The sequence below is a fragment of the Mesoplodon bidens genome (assembly GCF_964165515.1).
Source record: "Mesoplodon bidens genome assembly, chromosome: 7".
Lineage (NCBI taxonomy): Eukaryota > Metazoa > Chordata > Mammalia > Artiodactyla > Ziphiidae > Mesoplodon > Mesoplodon bidens.
This window is the reverse complement of record NC_138164.1, coordinates 46,892,803-46,915,655: the sequence shown is the minus strand read 5'-3', so window position 1 is coordinate 46,915,655 and position 22,853 is coordinate 46,892,803. Positions and strand designations below refer to the sequence as shown.

The window sequence follows — 22,853 nt, the reverse complement described above, 5'->3', positions numbered from 1 at the left end:
GGCGGCTGGCTCACCAGCAACTCTGATCTTCAAAGAGCATCAAAACAATCTCTGAGGATGCAGATCTAACCAGGTCACTCCCCTGCTTCAACCCTTCACTGACCTACCCCCACCCTTAAAGGCCTTTCCTTGCCTGTGAGGCCCTGAGTGATCTGGCTCCGGACCAGCCTGCTGGGGTCCCCATGCACAACTCTCCCCACCCCACTGCATGCCAGAACCCCTGCCTTCCTTCAGTCCCTGAAATATGCCCTGTGGGGCCGGCCTTTCTCTCCAAGTCCTGACTTTGCTGGGCTCCACAACCCCCATCCTCCAGAATCTGTTTAAATCATGCTCAGAGGCCAGATTCCCCGGCACCCAATCAACTTGGATTCTTGTCATTGCCCTTGTACTTTCCCTCATAGGCAGCGGACAGACGGTCTGGGTGGTGATGTGTTTACTATCCCCTCCTCACTAGACTGTCTGCCCTATACAGTGAGAGAAGGAACACATATGTTCTGTTCACTGCCCTGTCTCTAGCACAGCGCCTGGTCCCCAGCTGCGGCTCAACAGGGGTTTGCTGACTAGATCAAAGATTGAAGAACTCAGAGTCCTACGGCCAATCTCCAAGCCAGCATTCGAGCACAGGTCTCTCTGACAGCCTGTGATGCTCCCACCCCATCACAGCACGTCTTCCTAGGTTTTGGACCCTTTCCTGGAGCCTAGCTAAACTCGCTCACACTTTTCTGTAGTTGTTTAAAAAAATTTTTTTTTCTGGATATAAAAGTAATACATCTTCATGGTAAAAAGGGGGGAGAAAAAGGAAAATATGGATAGGTGTAAAGAAAAGCAGACTTCTAGAATCTTGCCCACTGCTATGAATATTTTAGGTGTCTCTTTCAAACCTTCAATTTGTGAAACTTGTAAATATTTGTGTATATATTGTGTTGTTTTTATGCCTTAATAACACAAGCATTTCTCCATAGAACTGGGAATTGTTCAAAAAGTAAATTAAAAATAATTTGTTTGAAATTTTGAAAAAGCTCAATAGGCAGAAAAGTACAAAAAATAATTTAACAGAAAGACATATTCCTCAATCAGATTCAGAACATTAGTTACCATTTTGCCATATTTGCTTCAACCTTTAAAAAAATAAATCAATTATAAAGATACAGTTTAAGACCCACCTCCCATCCTCCGCCCTCCATCCATTCCCTCCTTCCTGGAAGTAACCACTATTTGAAGTTGGTGTACGTTACTTGCATGCTTGTTTTATATTTTTCTACATGTATGTGTCCCTAAATATTATATAAAAATTTTAGTTTGTTTTAAAGATTTACATAAGTAGTGTCATTCAAATATGTATCTTCTGTTATGACTTGCTCTTTATACCATTGTTTTTGAAATCTCTCTGAGCTGATTTAGTTCATTTATTTTAACTGTGCATAGTACATATCCCATTATGCATAAATCATATTTTACTCATCCATTTCCCTTCTGATGGACAGTTCTTTAATGATGATAATTGTTGCTACTTTATTACACATTATATATTACAACATATAATATACCATAATATTTTACAACAATACTATTACTACTATTGCTACTATAAACAACACTGCAGTGAACATCCTGGAACATGTATCCTTGTACAAATTGGTGTTTGTGCACATTGATCCCTAGAAGTGTGATTGTGGTGGAATCACATGTTTACACTTACCAGGTGTGTCCAAACAGCTCTCCACCATGGCTGTAGTCCCATCATTTATGGTCCCATCAGCAATGGATATGAATTCATTTCCCTCTATCTTTGCCTTTAGACTCTTGTTATTCTGATTAAGTACATGTGATTAATTTGCATTTTCTTGACTACTAGTGAGATGGAGCATGTTTTTATGTTACTAGCCCTAAATTGCTTTTTCTGTGAATTGCGTGTTTACATTCTTTGCCTGTTTTGCTCTTTGTTTGCCTTTTTCTTACTGATTTATAAGTAGTCTTTGTATATTCTTTTGTATATATAATTGTTATAAGCATTGCAAGTGTCTTCTCCCAGGAGTCTGTGGTGTCTCTTCACTTTGTTTATGGTCTCTTTTGTGGTCCAGATTTATGTAGAATGACTGCCTAATTGCCCGTTATGGAGATTAAACAATTTCCTTAACCTGTATCCTATTATCAGGTAGATAGTTTATTTCTAATTTTTCATTATTTTGTATAACATTTCTATGAACATCTTTGTGCATGAATCTTTGTCTACACCTCTATTTTCTCAAATTAGATTCTTAGAATGGGAATTCCTGGTCAAATGGTATGGACATTTTTGAGATTCCTGAGTATTGTTTTGAGTACTGCCAGAATACTTTGCAGAAAGGCCACCTGAATATAACTACAACAATCTGTGGGACTCCCTGTATCACTCCGGCATTGCCAGTATTCATTAGTTATTACAGTATTTAAAAACCTTTTCTAATTTGAAGACAAAAATGGTATCTCATCATTTTTATTTGTACTTTTCTGATTCCCACAGAAATTGAAAAGTAATTCTTATTTTCCTCCCATATTTGAATTTCCTCTTTTGTGTATTGTCTGCTTAATACATTTTTCCTGTTTCATATAGAAGAGTTTAAGTGCTCAGACCCAAGAGCCAGATGGCCTGGGTTCAATCCCATCTTCTTCATTTATTAGCCGTGACCTTGGGCAAGTTACTTAGCTTCTCTGAGCCTCAGTCCCCTCATCTGTTAAATGGGGATAATAATAGTACCTTTATCATAAAGGTTATAAATACTTATTCATTTATAAGGATTAAATGAGCAAAGTTATATAAAATACATAGTATAGTAGTCCACCCTTTTGTGCAGGGGACACTTTCCAAGACCCCCAGTGGATGCCTGAAACCATGGAGAGTACCAAATTCTATGTATACTGGTTTTTCCTATACTCATGGGCATGTAGCATGTACAATATGGATGGGCTGGACAAAGGGCTGATTTACATCCTGGGTGGGATGGAGCACAACAGAGCAAGATTTCATTACACTACTTGGAATGGCACACAATTTAAAAGAGTTGTTTATTGCTGGAATTTTCCACTTAATATTGTCTGACTGTGGTTGACAGTGGGGTAACTGAAACCGCTGAAAGCAACACTGCAGATAAGGGGGCACTACTGTACTAAATGAAAATTTGCTGTTGTCGTTGTTCTCAAGAGCCTTATGTTTTAAAGATTTTTATTTGAAGAATATTAATTCTATGCCATATCTGGCATAACTATTTTTTCTCAGTTTGATTTAAAATTTTGTTTTAGGTCTTTTGATGTAAAACATAAATTTTATGGTTCTAGGTAGTACAGTTTCTTGTTTTTTTATCTTATCATTTCTTCCATAGTTTGTAAGAATTGAAAGCCTATCCCTATCCAGATGAGAAAATATTCTTTTGATTTTTTTCAATGATCCGAGTTTCTTAAAAAATCTTTACATTTCACTCATTAACCAAAGAAAATCTGTTTTGCAGACCGCTCTTTCACAGAGGGAGGCTGGCTGGCCCAGGATTACCCTTCTCTTTCCTTTTCCCTGGTAGGAAGGCAATCATTAGCCAAAAGCTTGGGCTTGGGGAAACACAGATGTCTGCCTGTTTGGCCCATGAATGAGGAAATGCATACAGAGAGGATGAACCCCAGGCCACAAGTCCTGCAGTTAAGCAGGAGTTTCAGCCAGGTGGATCTAAGGCACGAGGTAGAGAATGGAACAGGCTGGGTATCTGCGGGCCTAGCTCGGCACCTGGCATGGGCTTTGCGCCCAGCCCTGGTGAGTGGCACCAGCTGACGGTCAGCAGGAATGGGGGTGGGAGGAAGGCAGCGCTGACCTACCAGCAGGACGCGGCACAACGGGCAGCTGGCAGGTCTCTCTCCTCCTGCCAAAGGAAACGCTCTAAGGAAGCCATGTTTGGGGCCGGGGTAGCCCACTGGGATGAGAAGCCTGGCAAAGGCTCAGATACAGTTTCCCTCAATACTTCCAAAGAAGCTGACTCGAGGTTATGTGCTTTATATTCTTTATCTCATTTAATTCTAACAACCTTGTGAGGCAGCCATGTTTTATAGATTATTCTCATTTTATAGTTAATGAAACTGAGGCTCTAGAACCCAGACAGTGTGGTTCCGGAATCTGTGCTAAACTCTGCATATTCTATACCAGGGCTTGCCAGAGTTATTCTATAAAGGCAAACAGTAAATACTTTAGGTTCGATGGTCTCATTCGGTCTCTGTTGCATATTCTTATTCTTTATTACAAGCCTTTAAAAATCATTCTTAGCTCGCAAGGCCGTACACAGCAGGCCCGTGGGTTGTACTCCGTCAGCCCCTGGTATATATATAATACATACTGTGGACTGTGCTACGCTGTCCTGGATCCCACATCACCACACAGCTGTGTGACAATGGTACGTCTGTCCCCAGCTACCTCACAGGGTTGCTAGGAGGAGGTCTGCATGTGCTGATATACATTTAATGCCCTGGCACAGTGCCTGACACATGGTGACAGCTCACACCCACGTATGAAGCAGACCACGGGGAAAGGAGGAAAAGGCAAGGAAGGCCATGCTGGTGGCAAACCTTCCCAGCAGATGGGAAGGCCTAGAGTAGAATGACAAGTCAGGGGTTCCCCAACACTTTAAACAAACCTCCCATAGAAAGAAACCAGGCTGCTGAACTCGGAGAATGAAAGATGGGCCATCCCAGTAACAGAAGGACTCACACAGGACATTTTTCAGTTCTGAGCTCCTCCAGCATTTTAGAATATCTTTCAAGCACACCCCCTGTCCCCCACCCTCACTTAGGGCCACCTATTCAGGGGCACAGTGAAGATGGACAGGCCGTCTGGACTCAGCAAGATGCTACTATGCAGGCTGTTCTCATGTAGAGGTGGGAGGAAGGACAGCCCATGATAAGCCTCTTCCTAAGCTAACTGGAATACGGGACACCCAGTTTTCAAAACAGGTGAGTTCATGATGATTCCTGGCATTACAGAGGACTCTCTGCAGTGTGCCTGGCACTCGCCAGGTTCTTGAGGACACTGAGATCCCACCTGATTGATCTAGATCTATTTTACTGGCCCCGGGGCACATAGCTGAGCCTTGGGTGGAGAGCTCATAGTTACAGAGGGATTCCCTAGCCTCTTCAGAGTTCGGGCCCTTGCTCACGGGGCTCAGTGGAGTTGATGCAGGCTGTGACAAGTGACAAAGCTCATGGCCCACCACACTTGCGTCAGCCTAAGAGCCCTGCAGGCAGCGGAACCTCAGGGCTGGCAGGGTCCCCAGCACAGGCTGGACACAGTACCCAAATCTGTTCAGGTCTTGTGGCACCTGCTTGAGCTTCTTGGCAACCTGGGTCCTCATAGGGCCTTATGGTGCTGGGACTGCAGCCCAACTGTAGGAAGGGGGCAGCGTTTCTGCTGGAGGGTCTTGCCTAGGAGGGGCAAACACCTGAGTATGTGTGGCAGAAACTCCTGGTGGTCCCTGAACCACAGAATGGAGACTACATTTCCCAACCTCTGTTGCAGCAGGGCGTGGCCAATGAGATTTGAGCTGAGATGTTCTGTAGTAGCTTATGGGATCCCTCCTTCAAAGACAGATGGCATGTGCCCTTTGCCCCTTCCTCCATCCTGTCACTGGAAATGTGGATGTGATGGCTGGAGCTCTAGCTGCCATTTCTGACCATGAAAATGAGGGCTACAACTTAGGGATGGTGCTTCTCAGTTTCACATAAATGTTACCTTAATTCTCACAGCAACTCTCTGAGGTGTTCTTACCTCCATTTTACAGATGAGGAAACTAAGCTCAGAGAGGTAAAAGAACTTGTCCATGGTCACGTGGCCATCCTAGTCAGGACTAGGATCCAGGACTTCTGAGTCTCAGGCTCCTTCACTAGTTCCAAAACGGTAATAAAGTCACCGAATACTTAGTGTATGCCAGGCCCTGTGATAAGCACTTTATACGTATCAATTCACCGAATCCTCACAACGAGACTGTGAGGTAGTATAGCCTAACACACCAGGGAGGTGGTATGAACTGTGCAAGATCACATAGCTGGTGAGAAGCGGAGCTGAACTGAAACCCAGGCAGTAGGACTCCAGAACCTCTTCTGTTAATATATACTGTCCTCTCTGGCCAAACCTCTGTTCCTCAGGTAATGAAGAAAAGGTAGAGAGTCATGGTGCACCTGTACAGGAACAAGGTCAGCGAGGGAAGGCCAGAGCTGTAGCTGGTGGGAGAAGCACTCTGTGGAGGAGCAGATACCCCTCCGAGCCCTTGTGAGCGCTGGGGCTGAGGCAGAGGCAGCAGCAGCAGGCCCCGCCGCCCCCCACCGCCATCCGCATCTGGTGGGGTGGGGAGAGGAGGGCGCGATGGTGCGAAAAGTTAGGCAGCCAGTGGTTCACCTTGTCTCTTGCCTGTCAAGGACCTAGGCCTCACAAGGCCTCACAAGGCCTCACAAGGACCTAGGGCATCAGGCAGGGCTGCTCTTCTGCAACACCAAGCAGAGAGAGAGAGAGAGACAGGAGGGGTGAGGTCTGAGCGCCTCACGCAGAGGAAGTCTCTGGATTCGGGCAGGTGGTCAATGCCAGTGTGGATGGAGCTGGCCTTGGAGCCGGGCAAATTTGGAAGAAACTTCTGAGTGTCTAGCTGCCCAAGCTCATGAGTATCTCACCCTTTGGGCAGTAATTGGTGGCTCCTAGGTCCTGCTGTGAGCAAGGAATTCAGGCCTCCTGAAGTGTTTTGGGTCTAGGTGGCAACCTCAGGACAGAAAGAAGAGGTTCAGGTACTGATCCTCTCTTGCTTGGACAGTTACAAAAGCTAGTTTCTTCTGAGGTAGCTGGCCTGGGTGGGGGAAACCAGGCTGAAACACAGCATGAACTAGGTCTTCCCATGAACAATTTCCTGTCTCCCCACTACCTACAATGGGCCTCTTATCTGGCTCTCAGGGCAGCCTGTCCCTCTTGGCCGCATCACCCCTCTTTCCTCTGTTCCAGCCCCATGGGCTTGCTGCTGCTCCCTGAGTTCACCCAGGCCTTTCACACAGTCGTGATTTTGCCCAGATGAGTCCATTTATCTCATCATGTGGACGCCTCTTGTGGCTTGGGCCCTGTATGGACAAAACAGCCCGAAGAGGAAAATCCAGTTTCTGCCCTGGGGCTCCCAGGCCACTAGGGTAGACAGCCATGGGGAATGACGATTACAGGAACCAATGGCATGTGTACACAAGGAGGCTGGCAAAACGGTGTTTACTGTAGCATTGTTTGTAATCGTGAAAGACTGGGTGGAAACCCCTAAATACCCATCAACAGAGGAGTGTGTAAAGAAACTACAGTTTGAGCCTACTGTTGAATAATATACAGCTATTAAAAATAATGAGGTAGCACTCTGTGGGCTGACATGGCAAGATACTGCAGACATTTTTAAGAGAAAATAGGCTGCAGAACAATATAGAGAGTATGATTCAATTTATGCAAAGCCCCTATATATTTCTGTAGGTATAGATCCTGAAGAATACATCCCAAACGGAGAACAGTCTCTGAGGAAGAGAGGGAGAAATGGGGGAACGGCAACTGAGATTTTCTTTGTTGTGTGTTCATATATTTTAAAAAGCAATAACACAGGATGATGATCAAAAAAATAATAGTATTTCTAAGTGACAGAGGTAGCATAGAGGAGAGGATGATACACTCTATTGTGGAGAGGAGGCAGGTGTCACTGAAAGTTCCAGGGGTTAATTCTTAGCTGGGCTTTGAAGGATGAATAAGAGTTTACCAGTCTTAAATAGAGGGTACCCACTGACATTTGCCCACTCTGAGCTGCCTTCATGGATCCTGATGGCATCCTGTTTGCTGCAGGGGTGAACTGTGGGCAGGTGCAGGGCTGGGTCCTCCTGGGCTGTTGGAAGGCTATTAATTTCACTTCCTCTAAGCTCTTAAGATACCCAGAGCTCTCTTAGCACACACACCACACTCCTCCTGGATCTCGAGGTGTTTCTATTTGTAACTGTGAGCTGGGGATGGGAGCCAGGTGCTGTGAGCAGGACACGCTCACCAATCAGCCCTCAGGCACATGGTACAGGCACTCAGGATAGAGCTACTGAGTGGAAGTGAACACATCTGGGCTGTTCCCCTGCCCACAGTCTTTCTGAGCCCCCTGCTCTGTCTGGAGAGCAGCAGGGGAGGAGTATACACACATATAATGCTGAGATCAACTCCAGTCCTGTGCCTGGCTGCTTGTCTTTATTCCCTGATCTGTGGCCAGAGCTGCCTCCTGGCCACCGGCCTCAAGAACAGAGAGCTGTGAGTCTCCGTCCCTGGTTACACTGCCCAGAAGAGGGGCAGCTCCTACAACAGAACGGCCTACAGAATGGCTGTGAGGACAACGGTCCCAATGGGCCAGTCTGAGGGAAGAGGCACTGTCAGTGTAGGACCCTTTCAATTAGTAGACCATCCATCACTCTCCAGGGCCAATGATGCCCTCGAGGCAGGATCTGAAGCAGCAGGAAGAAGCCATTCCAGAATCAGGAAGTGGGGCTGTTAGCCCCCAGTGTTACTCTGGAGATATTTTGGTATTGTAGCCCAAGTTGCCTCAGGGAAGGCTAAGTAGAAGATGGCTGTCCTGGGGTCCTTTCCAGACAAGGATCCATCACAGCACTGAGAATGGGGTGAGAGGAAGAGATGGGGGATGAGGGCTAAAGGCAAGGAGGCCAGAGAGGAGGCTGTGGCCATCCACCAGGTAAGAAAAGATGAGGGGTTTAGGAAGGTAATGTATTAAACACAGCCGGAATCTGGCCACTTCTCACCAGCCCATCATCTCACACTGGCACTCCTACAAGGGCTTCCTACCTGCCCTCTCTGCTGCTTCTGTTGTATTCTCTACACAAAACCTGAGGGACCCTGTTAAAACCTGGCACTAAGTCGACATGGCACTGCTCTGTTCACAATCCTCCAATGGCTTCTCCTCTGACTCAGATAAACAACAGCTGGCTTCCTCCTGGACCTCATGTCCTGTCAAGTTCCACCTTGCTGACGTCACCATAGCTACACTGACTTCCTTCCTGTTCTTCAAACAGTACTGGCCTCAGGGCCTCTGCGTCTGCTGTTCCTGCAGTTGGACTGCTCTTGTCCTGATGTACACAGGTTCACTCCCTCGTGTTGTCATGTATTTGTTCAAATGTCACCTTATCTGAGAGGTCTTCCCTGACAACTCTATATGAAGTAGCAATCTACTCCCCACCCCATCTCTGTCTCCTCACTTGCTTTATGTTTCTTTATGTTTTTAAGTGGTTATTTATCCTCTCTCTCCTGACCAGACACAGGCTCTTTGAGAGCAGGACTCTTTGTTTGCTGCTATTTCTCAGCACCTGAAACTGTACTAACAGTTCATTAGTACTAATACCTGTTGTTTGAATGAGTGAACACACAAATGAATGAATGGCTACCAAGAGCACGGAGCTGTCTTGTTCTCTCCCAGAGGCTAAAAGAGAGTCCACAGATGTGGGGAGGAGATGCCACGGGCAGGCTGATTTCTGCTCACCATCAGGAAGAACGCCGTAAGGACTGGAAGGCCACCCTGGAGAGTGGCAGGTGGCCTGCACCAGAGGTCCTGAGCCCCCAGCTGGCGAGGGCATTCCTAACAGTGGGCAGATTCTGGGATGAGACACAGCAAATGTCCTTCTGAGCCTGGCCAATTTGTGCAGCGGTGTGGTGGGTACGGATGCGTATGATGGAGAGAGAGAGAGAAGGAAGGTGTAGGCAGAAGAGCCGAAGAGGGGGCCGCACACCCAGGTCCTCAGGCTGGCTCCCTCGGACCTGACAGAAGAGTGGCCCCGGTTCAGAGGATAAATAAAAACGGGTTGAAGTGATGGGTTTGCCCTCAGAGGTCTCGTTCTGAGGCTGCAAGGCTGGGACTGCTCTAGAACTTCTTGTAGCTTAAAAGGTTGTTCAGTTCTCTCAGTAGTTCTCTATCCCTTTACATAAGAGGAAACTGAGGCCCAGAAGTGGGGCAGCACCTCACCAAAGGTCCCCCCCTACATACCTTCCCACTGCTATCTCCCCCTTTGTATCACTGAGGTTTGATGGTTAAAACAGCCCAGTGAGGAAGGATCTGGAAGGGAAAGAAAGCTGAGTCTGAGACAGGTTCAGAAACAGCCAAGCTGGGAGCGGCGGAGGCCAGCCCTCCCCACTCCCACCGCAGGAGGCAGCGGCGCTGAGGCTGCTGTGGCTGCGCGGCCACGGTCACCTGCGGAGAGAGCGTGCTGCGGCACGTTGGCTCCACTGGGTGACTATTCTTAGATGTAGGGAGCTAGGGATGATGGATTTAGAACTTACGAGGTGGAAACGTGTTGGCCTGTTTTATAAACAACTGAACTCCTCCCCACAGACTGTCTTTCTGAATTCTGTGTTCTCTGTCAGAACTGCTAGCTTTCTGGGCTTCTTGGCTGCACTGGGAGAAGGAAGAGAAAAGGGAACTCAGCCTCTCGAGGGCCTACTATGACCATGTATTGTGCTAAGGGCTCTGCGTGACCCATCTCATTTAACAGAGCAGCCCTGGGAAGGAGGTATTTTGATCACACTCTATTCATGAAAAAACAGACTCTGGGAGAGGTCCCAGAGGAGGAGCATGCCCTGGGATGTGGCTCCAGGGCGAGGCTGTGAACAAGCAGGCCCCGAGGTGGAGTCTGGTGCTGCCAGCAGGGGTCTGGCTCTGGTGATGGAGCAGTAAGGGCACAGCATGGCGCCTGTGGAGTTTAATCCCTTTAAGTGTTTTGCACATGGTTCTCCTATCCTCTTAGACTTCTTAACTCAGGTGATATATCATCTCTCTGTATAACCTGGTGGCCTGCCTCCATGGCCAGTCAGGGGCCCCTCCTCTTGGTAGGTTCCAAGTTGTCATCATCCCTCTAGAAGTACGTTCCCCAAACTGGCCAAGGGCTCTATCTAGATGCACACCTGGTCCCAGAGGCTGCCTGTATCAGTTTAGCCTGAAGCCACATTAGCCGTGTTGGAGTCCAAGTCCATTGACTCTCCGCATAGCCCAAGTCCAGCACTAAACTGTTTCTGCAGGAGCTGCTGTACTATGTTTCCTTGAAGCCTGGCCTGGGTGCTGGTGTTTGGACCTGACCGGAAATTTCAAGATGTCTGCAACAAATATCTCTGAGGGGCACCAGCAGAGGGGCAGGGGCACAGTGCAGCTCTGGGGCCCGGAGCAGCCGGCCTGCTGCCGTTCCTGGAGCCTGGTCACAGCAGAGCCTCTCGACACTGTTCTCCCCACACCTGTTTGGGAACAACCCGTGTGCAGGAGAGGAGGCTGGGAGCTAAAGCAGTAATGGGGGTGCGTGTAAGAAGGTCTGTTCTGGAACCCAGTAGCAGGTCCAGAAGAAACCACACGCAGATTAGGAGGTTAGAGCACTAGAGTCCACTGAGAAGCCACTGGAGGACACAAACCTGAGGAGGAATTCTTCCTAGGCTTTCCAATCACTTCATAAATACCTTCTGAGTGTATGCTCTGGGTTGGGTGCTGTGCCCAATTCAGCCCAATCCACTTGCTACACAGCTCCTACACAGTACAAATGCTAGGTTAGGAGGTGGCCACCCATCCCACCGTGATAGCGCAGGGAGACGGGTGCCCTGGAAAAGGTATGCCCAGAAAGGCAGCAGCTGATTCTTCAAAAGGACCAAACCCCCTTGGGAATACAGTCTGTCTCTTATTTATCTTTTTTTTTTTCCAGACAGTCAACTTTTATTGAACTTCATGACATTAAAAAAATTATAGTACAAAATAGGAAACAACTAAGGGATTAATACTTTCAATTTATATTAATGCATTTTTTTCTTTTAAAAAATGTTACTTTTTAGAGCAGTTTTAGGTTCACAGAAAAATTAAGCAGAAAGTACAGAAAGTTCCCTGCCCCCACTCATTCACAGCCTCCCCGCTATCAACATCCCTACTTGAGCAGTACATTTGTTACAATCAATGAACCTACAGTGACACATCATTATGACCCAAAGCCCATGGTGTACATTAGGGGTCACTCTTAGTGTTGTACATTCTATGGGTTTGAACAAATGAATAAAGACATGTTATTCATCATTATAGTTTAATTGCCCTAAAATTCTTCAGTGCTCCACCTACTTATCTCTGGTTTTATGTACCAGAGATGAATGAATAAGTGAGTGGATGAACAGTTACAGAGTGCCCGTAAGGTTCAAGCACAGCTCTAGTGGGAGGGGTACAGCAGAGACCAAGGCCCAAGGCTCCTGTCTTCAAGGGGCTTACGTTCTAATAAGGGACCAATGAGCAAGCAGACATACAAATCATCAGCATGTGGCTAGCGATAAGAGTTATGAAGAAACCAAAACAGAGTGATATGATTAGAAGGACAGGTGGTAGGAAGTTCTCTCCGGTAAGGTGGCCTCTGAACTGTGACCTGAAAGATGAGGAGGAGCCAGCCATACAGTCACCTGGAGGAAGGGCTTTCCAGGCAGAGGAAACGACAAACAGAAAGGCCCGAAGTGGGAAGTTTTGCCGGTTCCAGGAACAGGCAGGAGGCCAGTGGGGTCTGGGGCCAAGAGCCAGGGGAGAGGCAGGCCTCCGCGTGAAGGGAAGGCAGGGCCTCGGGAAGGCTGGGGAGAGGCCAGGAGTGTTTTGTGGGGAGGCTGAGGAGCCACTGGAGGGTTTTAAGCAGTGGGTGATCAGGTCTGACTTACATTTGAAAAGGCCACTTGGTGAAGGACAAAATAGAGGGAGATAGTTCAGGAGGCCCCTGCACTGCAGAGGACCAGGCCGGGCAGGACTGGGTGGTGCTTGGGGTGGGCTGGTAGCAGTGGGGACAGAGAAACAACTGGATTTACAATCTCTTTTGGAAGCAGGGAGTGTAGGACCTGCTGATGGAATTTCACAGGGAGTGAGTGAAAGAAGGGTTCAAGATGGATTCCCTGAGCGATGGGTGGAGAGTCGGGCTGTTTATCAAGGTGAGGAAGCCTGTGGGGAGGGGTCGGCTTGGGGAGAAAATCAAGAGTTCTGTGTTGGACATTTTAAGATGGAAGTACTCATTAGAGATGAATGAATGACCCGAGTGAGAAGCGGGAAACCGTGGAAATAACAGATGGCAGGAGCTACCAGGTGAGCAGTGGGCAGCTCGGTGTGCTTATGATTCGATGGGGTCAATATACGGTGCCTGTATCACTCTGAATTCCAGTTTCTTGAATGAAATGCACGACTGGGACGAATGCATACTACATGGGCTAATATATAAATTTCTTCCGTGAATGTCCCTACTTCATAAAAAACACATAACATTTGAAACAAAATTAGCACTTTGGGTAATTATAACCCACCGGCCCGAGTTCTCCCACTGGTCCTGTGGGAAGCAGCATTCTTCTCTCAGGCTGGTGAGCGGCCAGGCTGCTGGGCTGGGATACACAGGCGCAGGGCTCCTCCCCTGGGCCGGGGTGTCAGCGGGAGAAGCGGCACTCCCAGAGGATGGCGTGCAGGCTCCGGGAATGCTGCAGCCCTGCCACCAGACTCTCTTTGGGATGCCTTCTAACTCCGAGGAGTGTAAGGCCACCCAGACATGGGGGCCTGGAGGTAGCCAGCTCCGAGAGACCCTTTAGCCCTGGCCTGGAAGAAACAACTGCAGCTGGGGAGGCCTGGCAAGTGTCGCTGGGCTCCCTGCCTGTGGGACTGTTCACGTCCCCAGCAGGGGCTACTCAGCCTCCTGTGGGCTCGGTCCCAGGTGACAGATTCCCCTCCCAGACAAGGGGGCTGGAGGCTCTAAGGCTGAAGCCAGGCATGTGTCCCCAGGGTGCAAAGCCTCCAGTGGCACCCTAGCCCAGAAGGAAATCCAAAGCTTGGCTCTTGGCCTCTAAGGTTCCACACCATCTGGCCCCAGCTCCCTCCCTCCACGGCTGCCACTCTCATCCTCACTCACTCCTCTCCAGCCACACCGGCCTCCTTGCTGTTTCTCCAACTGGCCAGGCACGCTTCCAGCGTTAGCTCTCACGCTGGCCATTCACTGTGCCTGGAATGCTCCTCCCTAGATATCCACATGGTTCTTTCTCTCCCTCCTTTCATTTGGGTCTTAGTTCAAATGTCACCTTCTCAGAGGGCCTCCCCTGACCACTCAACCCCATCCTTCTATCACTCACACTGCTTTATCTTCCTTCCTAGCATGTCACACCCCATCATATACCTATTTGTCTGTCTCCCCACTAGAATGGGCAACTCCGAGAGCAAAAATTTCATTTTGTTCAACTGCCGCATCCCCAGCACTTAGTACAGTTACAGGAACATAAAAGGTGCTCAATGAACATCTGTTCTAGAAATGAATGGATGTCACTTGCCCTGGGAGGAGCTCATTTCCTTGAGGCGAAGCCAAGTCAGAGAGCTGGGCAGCCCGTCCACAGGGGCCACCAGTCCAAAGGACCTGCAGTGGGTGAGTGTGGAGGGGGCAGTCGGGACAGCCCATGCCGAAGGCACCTGCGGTTTGAAGGGCACCGGAACCCTAATTGTGGGGGAAGGGAGACATTACAGCTAAAGACTGGACAGACTCCACCTCCGGCTCTAGGACCAACCATGCCCTCGCACAGTCCCTTTCAGCTCTTTGCATGAGCACCAGCACCTACCTAGCTGCCTGTAGGCTGACCCTCCCCTTCCTGAGACAAGGAGGAGCCAGCTGGGCAGTATATATCCCAAGTCCTCACTCACTAGCCAGAGAATTTGAAAGCAACTGTTGCTCAGTAGCTATGGAGCCTAACAGACTTGGACTTGATCTTTCCTCTGTCACGAGAGGTGTGTGTCTGACCTTTGGTTTCTTCATCTGTAAATAAGGCCGATCATATGTCCTTTACTTTTTCTTTTTTTGAATGAATAGGTAACGTGCATCACATGATACATGCCCATCACATGATACATGCCCAGATGGCCCTTGCTCCCGTCCACATCTCCCCATCCGCTGCTGCGACGGCCCCATGCCTCTGGCCCAGAATCCATTCCTAGCCCTCCTTGGTCTGCTCTATCTTGCTGCCAGCTGTTGGTAAGTTGGGGAGAATCCCCAGTACAGGGGCACATGACAAAAGCATGCCATCCATCCCTCTTCAATTCCTCCCATCCCCAGACCCCTTGCGTGGAACAAGTAGATAAGATTCTCACAGGTTCTAGCGGAGGGTTCAGATGAGTGTTTGTCTGAGGTGTCCTGACAGGCACAAACCATGAAGCATTGCTATGGAAACTGTTCTGTTATTCTCTGCTATGTGATTTGTTTTCTGGATTAGCTGCAGTTGTGGTACAGGGGGGAGGGCAGCAGACGAGGTACTGAGGATTACTCTCTGCTTCTCTGTGGGTCTTACCTTCCTCAACTGCAAGAAGTAGGCCACTGTTTCTCAACCATGGCCTGATGCCCATCTGTACTTGTTAACAATCAGAGTCCCGGCACCCACCTCAGGGCAACCGTGAGAATCTCCCAGGGAGACTGTGATACACACCAGCGTTTGAGAACCACTGGTGTAGGAGTTCGATTAGCTAAATTGTTTTCAATTTACCCAGTAGGTAAAATGGATAACACTGGTTGGAGCAGGGGTGAGGGGCTCAGAGCCCCCATCAACTCCGCCTCCCACTACCCCCAACTGGCTCCATGGAATTCTAGGGCTTCCCAGAGCACAGTTTGAAAACCACCAGACCAGATGACTTCTAGTGCCTTCCCATACATTCATTCATTCATTCACTCACCAATATTTATTAGGTGCCTTCTGCTGTCTTTATGCCACGTAGTAGTTTGAAGTATATAGGTCTTCTACTTACTATATGTGTAATCTTGAGCAAATTACTTCAAATTGTTCATTTGCATTGTGAAAATAATACTTGTTTTCCCTACCTCACAGGATTCTTATAACGATCAAATAATCAAATGAGAACACCTATGAAGAAGTGGTGTTTGTTACCTGGAAGAGACTCTACAGATGGCAACAACTAGCATTAGTAGTACATCTACCTATCTGAAGTCTGTAGAACTAAATGAAGTCCTTAGAGGTCTCTATGGATTGTTACTCTACTACTCTCTGTAGCTAAACTTCCAGAAAATGTTACAGGGTGTAGGGGACCACTGGTCTAAAAGCCTCCATTGAAAAAACAGCAACCTGCCTACAGGGTGATTCTGAGATTTACTAATATCACTCAGTTTGTTATCTTCTAAATAGAACTTTTCTGTATTACCCAAATTTTCTTCAGTGAAATTACTTTTATAATAAACAATTTAAAAAACTAACACCATAGAAAATATTGTCTGATATACACAGTTCTTTCAAAAAAACTCTTTTTAAAAAATCTGATGCTCTTAGTGATTGAGAGTCCGCCTGCCGATGCAGGGGACACGGGTTCGTGCCCCGGTCCGGGAAGATCCCACATGCCGTGGAGCGGCTGGGCCCATGAGCCATGGCCGCTGAGCCTGCGCGTCCGGAGCCTGTGCTCCGCAACGGGAGAGGCCACAACAGTGAGAGGCCCGCGTACCGGAAAAAAAAAAAAAAAAAAATCTGATGCTTTAAAATGAATTCAAATGAGGCACTCAGAGTAAGGGCAAATACCAGGCTGGGCAGGGCTGCAGCGTGGCCCTTTCAGAGGAGCATGGGGTGGCTCTGCCAACAACTCAGCACACGGTCTTGGGTGACTCACCACCTCTTGCAGGGCCTCCATTTCCACACCTATGAACGGAAGGCAGCAGCTTTACTGATCTCCAAGGACCCTTCCAGCTCTGACGCTTAGTGTTCTAGGACAATGGCATGTACTTTCTGATACACCCAGGCTGTCATTCACAGCACATCTGGACCTGCTGGGGCTGCAGCCTTGCTGAGCTCGAGGTGGCTCAGGGATACCTCACTGGCTAAAAACAACGTCTCTCTCCCCAGTCACTAAATTGGAATCTCAGACTTTCCAAAGCACTCTCAGCCCCACTACAAACCCAAAGCAGGAAGATCAGGGAGTGAGCACGTCGAGGAGAGAGGTGGCTCACATAAGAGCTGCACCCCTTAAGGTGATGGGGCCATGACCAAAATCAAGGCATTTGAGCCCAAGCCCAATGCACCTCACCTTACTGGGATCATCTCCCAGGAAGAACTACAGACCCAGCAAGACTTCATCCGGTGGGAAGACCACCAGAGTTGGGGTCAGAAGATGGGACCATGCCCCTCCTCCAGCCCCTGCTGCCGTGTGCTTTCGGACCAGCCACTCCCTGCTGCCGATCCTCGGGGTCTCCATCCACAGCCTGGGATATTACACCGGACAAACCCAGTGCTACGGTGAGACTCGTTTGAGTGTGAATGGAAACTTATATATTATAAAGCTATACATTAGTTACCAGTAATACCATATATTGTGCCCAAAGATCAAGAGGAAATGACTCCACCTGTCCTTTAAGAAACCCACAGCTCTGGGGAGTATAAGCCCTGGGTCACAGGGCTGGTGGGTATAGGACCTGAACAGCAAGTCACTTTACTGTGCGGCTGAGCTACACAGGACAGACTCTCGGCTTGGCTTGGTTCCAGTCCGATGGAGACCAAAACTTCACTGAAGCTGAAAACATTCAACAGGATCATACAGCCCATCAAATTGAACAGTTCTTTATTTCGAGCATTCATGCATTCATCCAGTTAACAAACATCCTTCTAGTATCAATTCCAGAGAGAGTAGTATTTGGGTGCCTCAGCTGTGCAAGGAAGTAAGAGGAGGAATGAGCAAAGATGAATAAGATAGTCCCCATTTTTAAGGAATTCCCAGTCTCATAATTACCAACATTTCCTGAGTTCTTACTACGTACCAAGAACTCTGCTGTACTACTTCCACGGTCTCATTTCACACCCATAATACCCCAACAGGGTAGGAGCGTTCAAGATTCCTATTTCACCCCTAAAGAAGCTGAGGCTCAGGCTCACTGGAAAACTAAGTGATGCAGCCAGGACTCGAACCAAGGTCAGTCTGTCTCAGATCCTAAGCTCTAACCCCTATGTTCCATGGCCTCCGTATTGCTGGGGACCTTAGGCAGACACCTTCCTCTCTGGGTTTCAGCTCCCTCTATGGAATGTAGAGGGTCAATGATTCTAGTGGGCGTACTGCAAACAACTACGAACCAAGACAGAAAGCAAGAAATGTCCACCTGACGTGAAGTGTGAGGTGTGGAGATCAGTTCCCATACCTCAGGAGAGAAAGCCATAGGACATAATCTGGGTAGGATGAGGCCAAAGGTAGGACTTTTGCCAAATAGGGTTCAAACCAGCAGGTTTCAGAGAGGCACAGCTGACACCTGCCCACCTCCACCAACGTCCATTCTCCCACCAAACTGAACTGCCCATGCCATCTCCACACTCCAGCTACCTCCCCAGTGAGGCCTTTGTCACACTGTCCCCTTATGTTCCATCTCCCCTTATTTTTCTCCTCCAGGGGTTCTCTTCTGATCCTGCAGCTCTCCCCAAGAGACTGTAACAGACATTCAAATTCTATTTCATCAGGAAGCCCTCACATCAATGGAACAGCATTTTCCTGGTCCTTGGTACATGGCTCCCTGTCTTCCCAATTTGCTCCGTCTCTAATGGAGAAAGAGCAGTGGCCCTTCTCCATCTGAATCTTTCACAGCAGCAGATGCCAGTAAGGTTGCCTGGAGAGTCTGGAAATGCCACGTTGCCATGGTAACAGCAGACCAAGGTTTGGGATGCTTTATCCCCAATAAGCTGCCCTGGCAGTGCCACGCCGGGTTGCTGGTGGAATCTTCCTTGAGGAACAACAATAACAACAAAACCCCATTAATGGGCTGAAAACTGCTCCGCTGGTGCTGAGGTTCAGCTCCTGCAAACACACTTGTGGGCCTCTCCCCCAGCCCCTTGGCTGAGAAGGGGGCCAGGCTCTGGCTCTCTGCACTGTGCCTCGCTCAAGGGGTAATACGGTTTTAACTGGCTCAGCCAACAAAGCAGGCCCTCCCCCACTCCAGCCCCCAAATTACCACTTCTCTTGTTTGATGCCACCAACCAGGGATCCGCTGGCATGGACCCTGGCAATTAGCACAGCATCGACATTTGTTGGAGAATTAAGAGCCACTGATTAGCCTAATTCCACACCATTTACAGGCAGCAAGTGTCAGCCTGAGATTGGCTTTTCCAAATGGTGGCCCAGAGGGAGGCATGATCATGGCTTGAGTTTGAAATGGAGGCAAGGGCCTGGTGGGCCAGACTGTGACCCAGGAGGGGAGGCAGGACTCACTTCTGGGCCTGAGGACACGTCAGCCACTGCTTCCCCTAGACCTGCTCACCTAAGGGACCTGAAGCCCAGCAGAAGGTGTTTCCAAATTGAGGTCATGTCTATTTCCAAGTCAATCCTGACCAGAAAGGGAGCTCATTTCCCTTTAATAGCATCCCTGCTGACTCCCACTGGGAATGCCCAGCCATAGGACTAGTGAGCCCTAAACTAGGGGCTTCTGGGGATAGAGGCCTGAGTCAAACTCTAGCTGGCTGGGCAGAACCCTGACATCCTGCCTAGACTCTCCTGCCATCCCACCACCTGAACCTTTATCTGACCCTTTCATCTATCCCCCAAGTTGCTCTCTGGCTGGACACTTGGAATTTGAATGCCTGATAATTACCTTATGATTCCTCTGTCAGACCCCTGGCCCGCCTGTTGGAGGACCCCAAATGGGCCCTCCAGGATACTGACATTCCCAGGATCATACAGGCCCCTACACCTTGGATGGCTGATCTCTATCCTCACCTAGCAGGAGCTAACTCCACAGCTGATATGGTTCCCCTAGGTTTCTACCTTCTCCTGCCAGTTTGCTTGTACACAGAATAAAGGGATCATGAGCACATAGAACTAGCTAACTGAATATGTGCCCACAGACCCCATGGAACTTCCAGAACCTCTAAGGAAATATACAGGCATAGAGGCCTGGCTGGACAGGCCTTGGCAACTGAGCTTGCCTCATGCAAACTCTAGCCTGCTTGAAAACAGGGGCTGAACCAGGTCTTTCCAGCCATTCATAAAACATTTATTGAGTTTTATTTGGTAGATGCCATCAGGGGTATAGGATGAACTGTTCGTGGCATCTGCCATCAAGTCTAGGGGATCAGCAGACTTCCTAGCAGAAAAAGAAAGTTAGGGGAGACAGGAAGAAGGGCATTCCAAGTAGGGAGCCCACTGGGAACAAAGGCCTAGCAGAGGAGGTAGGTGGAGCTTGTAGAGCTAAATGATACTAGTTCAGTTTGGAAGAAGTGTAAGAAGTGGCAGAACGAAATAAATTTGGAATGATAGGTAGGGTGTGCATCATGGCCAATGGCTCAGGAAATATAATCCTCAAAATGCCTGACTAAAGACTTGGACTTTATTCAGGAGCCACACAGAAGCCACTAAAGCTTTGGGGCAAGAAAGCAGCAGAATCAGAGCTGTGCTTCAGAAGCAAAATCTGGATAATAATGATCATCACTGTCATTGTCGTCCTGATAGATTAACATTTATGGAGCCCTTACGCTGTGCCAGGCACTTCTCTGAACGCTTGAGACTGACGGTGGAGGAGGGACTCGGGAGACCTCTTTGGAGACAGGAGGATGCAGAAGAGGGATGGCTGGAGAGGAACAAGGAGGCAGGAGCTGTGAAGCTGTGCTTAGGGGCGGGTGCTGAGAGGATCAGACAGCCTTAGCCAGAAGACTGGGAGGATGGCGGTCACCTCTAGGTCTAGGGTGTGTGATTCCTTGAGTCAGGCGTCCTGGTAGATTGAGTCTAGAATCTAACCCAAAGACACAGCTGAAATATTCCTCTTGTCACCCTGAGTTCAGAAAAACGTTTGGAGAGGCACAGACCATGAACGAAGGGCAGCTTTCCCAGGAAGACTTACCCTGTCACACTCTGCCCTGGTCCTGCTGACCGAGACCTGCTGATAGGAGGGAGAAGGAAAAGACCTGGAGAGGGGTGGCCTCTCCTGGCTTTGACCCCGTGTCTTCCTGGTGGACGTCCTTCTGCCACGATATACATCAGACTGGGGCGTCCAGGTAGGGAGGGAGCCCTGGTTTCCGCCTGCCTCGTTTGCTTCTCTGTCCTGCAGGTACCACCAGTGCCCCCAAGTTCCTGGGGACGAGGGTCTTCAGGTGGAAGGCAAGAGCCGACTGCTCAGAGATTGCTCTAGTGAGCAGGGCCTCCCGCCTTGCACTCCAGTCTCTGCCCGTGTTCATACACCACCCTCCCTTATCTCTCCTGGGCCAGGCCAAATCCTAGCCTAGCCTTCAAGGCTCAGCTCACGTCCTCCTTCCTCTAGAAAGTCTACATCAATCACTCCTTCCCTGAGCACTTAGAATAGAAGTTTCAGAGCTGGAAGGGAACGTAGCGATCACTGGCCCAACCCTCCCAACTGTGCAGAAGAGGAAACTTGGGTCTGGAGAGGGAAGAACTTGCCCAAGAGAAGAGCTACGACTAGATTCCCTGGACAGCCTCCTGTGACCTTCACAGCTCTGGTTTGTTTCACCCATCCATGTCACAGATTGTGAGACTGCCTGTGGGGACAATGACTTCTATATCTCTGCATCCTTCTCAGTGCTTAGCACAGAGCCCTGGATTGCAGGGAGCTTGGGAAGTAGAATCCTCAGTAGCCAAAGGCTCCTGAAGGCATCAGGTCCGAAGGAAAAGCAAGACACAGGTGAAGAAGGGAAAAAACCCTCCTTCCAGCAATTCTCCACTGTTCTGGGATGCAAGCCAAATCCAGCCACCGGACTGGGGGTGGGAATAGAGATGATGCATTCAAAGGGACTTTTACATCCGAAAGAGATTTTTGCATCCAGTGCCAGGGTTCTAGCTTCCTGGGAAAGCAGCTTCCAGAGGCTGGCAGAAGGGTTCATGCTGAGGTCAGCCTCCAGCCTGGGGCATTGGTGATGGTGGTAGCAGCAGCTGAGGGAAGACTTTTCTTTTAAAGCCGAGTCTTCAGACTTTTAGAGCAAAAAGAACCCTTCAAGATCACCCAATCCAATACCTGAATTTTTCGAATAGGGAAACTGAGGTCTTGGTAAGGAAAGGGATTTGATCAGGTCATACAATTCATTAGGGTCACAGCCAGGGCATAGTCCAGGTCTCTTGATCCCAACCCAGGAGGCCCTCTGCAGGGCACCTTTTCTCAGCTGGGTCCTATACAGGTGTAGAAGGAGAGCACCTGATGGAGTTAATGGCCACCAGTAAGTTATATGTTGTTTTTTAAAATGTCAAAACTCAATTACTGAATTACTGACAGACTGGTGATGTGGAGTTAAAGAAGTGTATTGGGTTTGATTAAGCCTCCAGGTGAAAAAGCCACTTGCTTGAGATCACAGAGCTAGGAAAAAGTGGAACCAAAACTCAAGCACAGATGTATCTGGTCCCAAAGTCCTTCCTTTTTCCACTGGCTGACGCTGCCACACATGCTGTCTCTGTGCTCAGAACTGAGGAGGAAAGACAGGACAGACGGACAGGTCTGAGGAAGGATTCCATTAGACGGACACTTCCTGGGTGAGCCCCTCTTTGCCCCAGGCCCTGTGCTGGGCACTGGGGACACAGAGAAGAAACGAGATCTAGGAGTGCAGAGACTAGGAGGTGACTTCCAGGGAGATTCTAAACGAGCAGCGACCAAGACTGAAAGAGAAACAAACCCGGTCCTTTAAATTCTGAAGTAAGAATGAGGCTGATGAACAGGATGCTGTGACAACATGCTGGCGGGTCCTGTCTGAAGATGCATGTGTCCCCAGCCACAGTCATCGTCGTCCTTGCAGCGCCCAGCACAGTGCCTGGCACATGAAGGCACTCAAGGCAGAGTTGCTGTCGATGTGTGGATAAAGGAGGCTCCTCCCTGACAGGGAGTCACGA

At 48.8% G+C, this 22,853-nt stretch overlaps 1 protein-coding gene across 2 annotated transcripts in view; it reads right to left on the bottom strand.

The window, feature by feature from the left end:
* SERGEF (secretion regulating guanine nucleotide exchange factor) overlaps positions 1-22,853 on the bottom strand; it is a 215,978-nt gene that overhangs the window by 892 nt on the left and 192,233 nt on the right. The window lies entirely within an intron of this gene.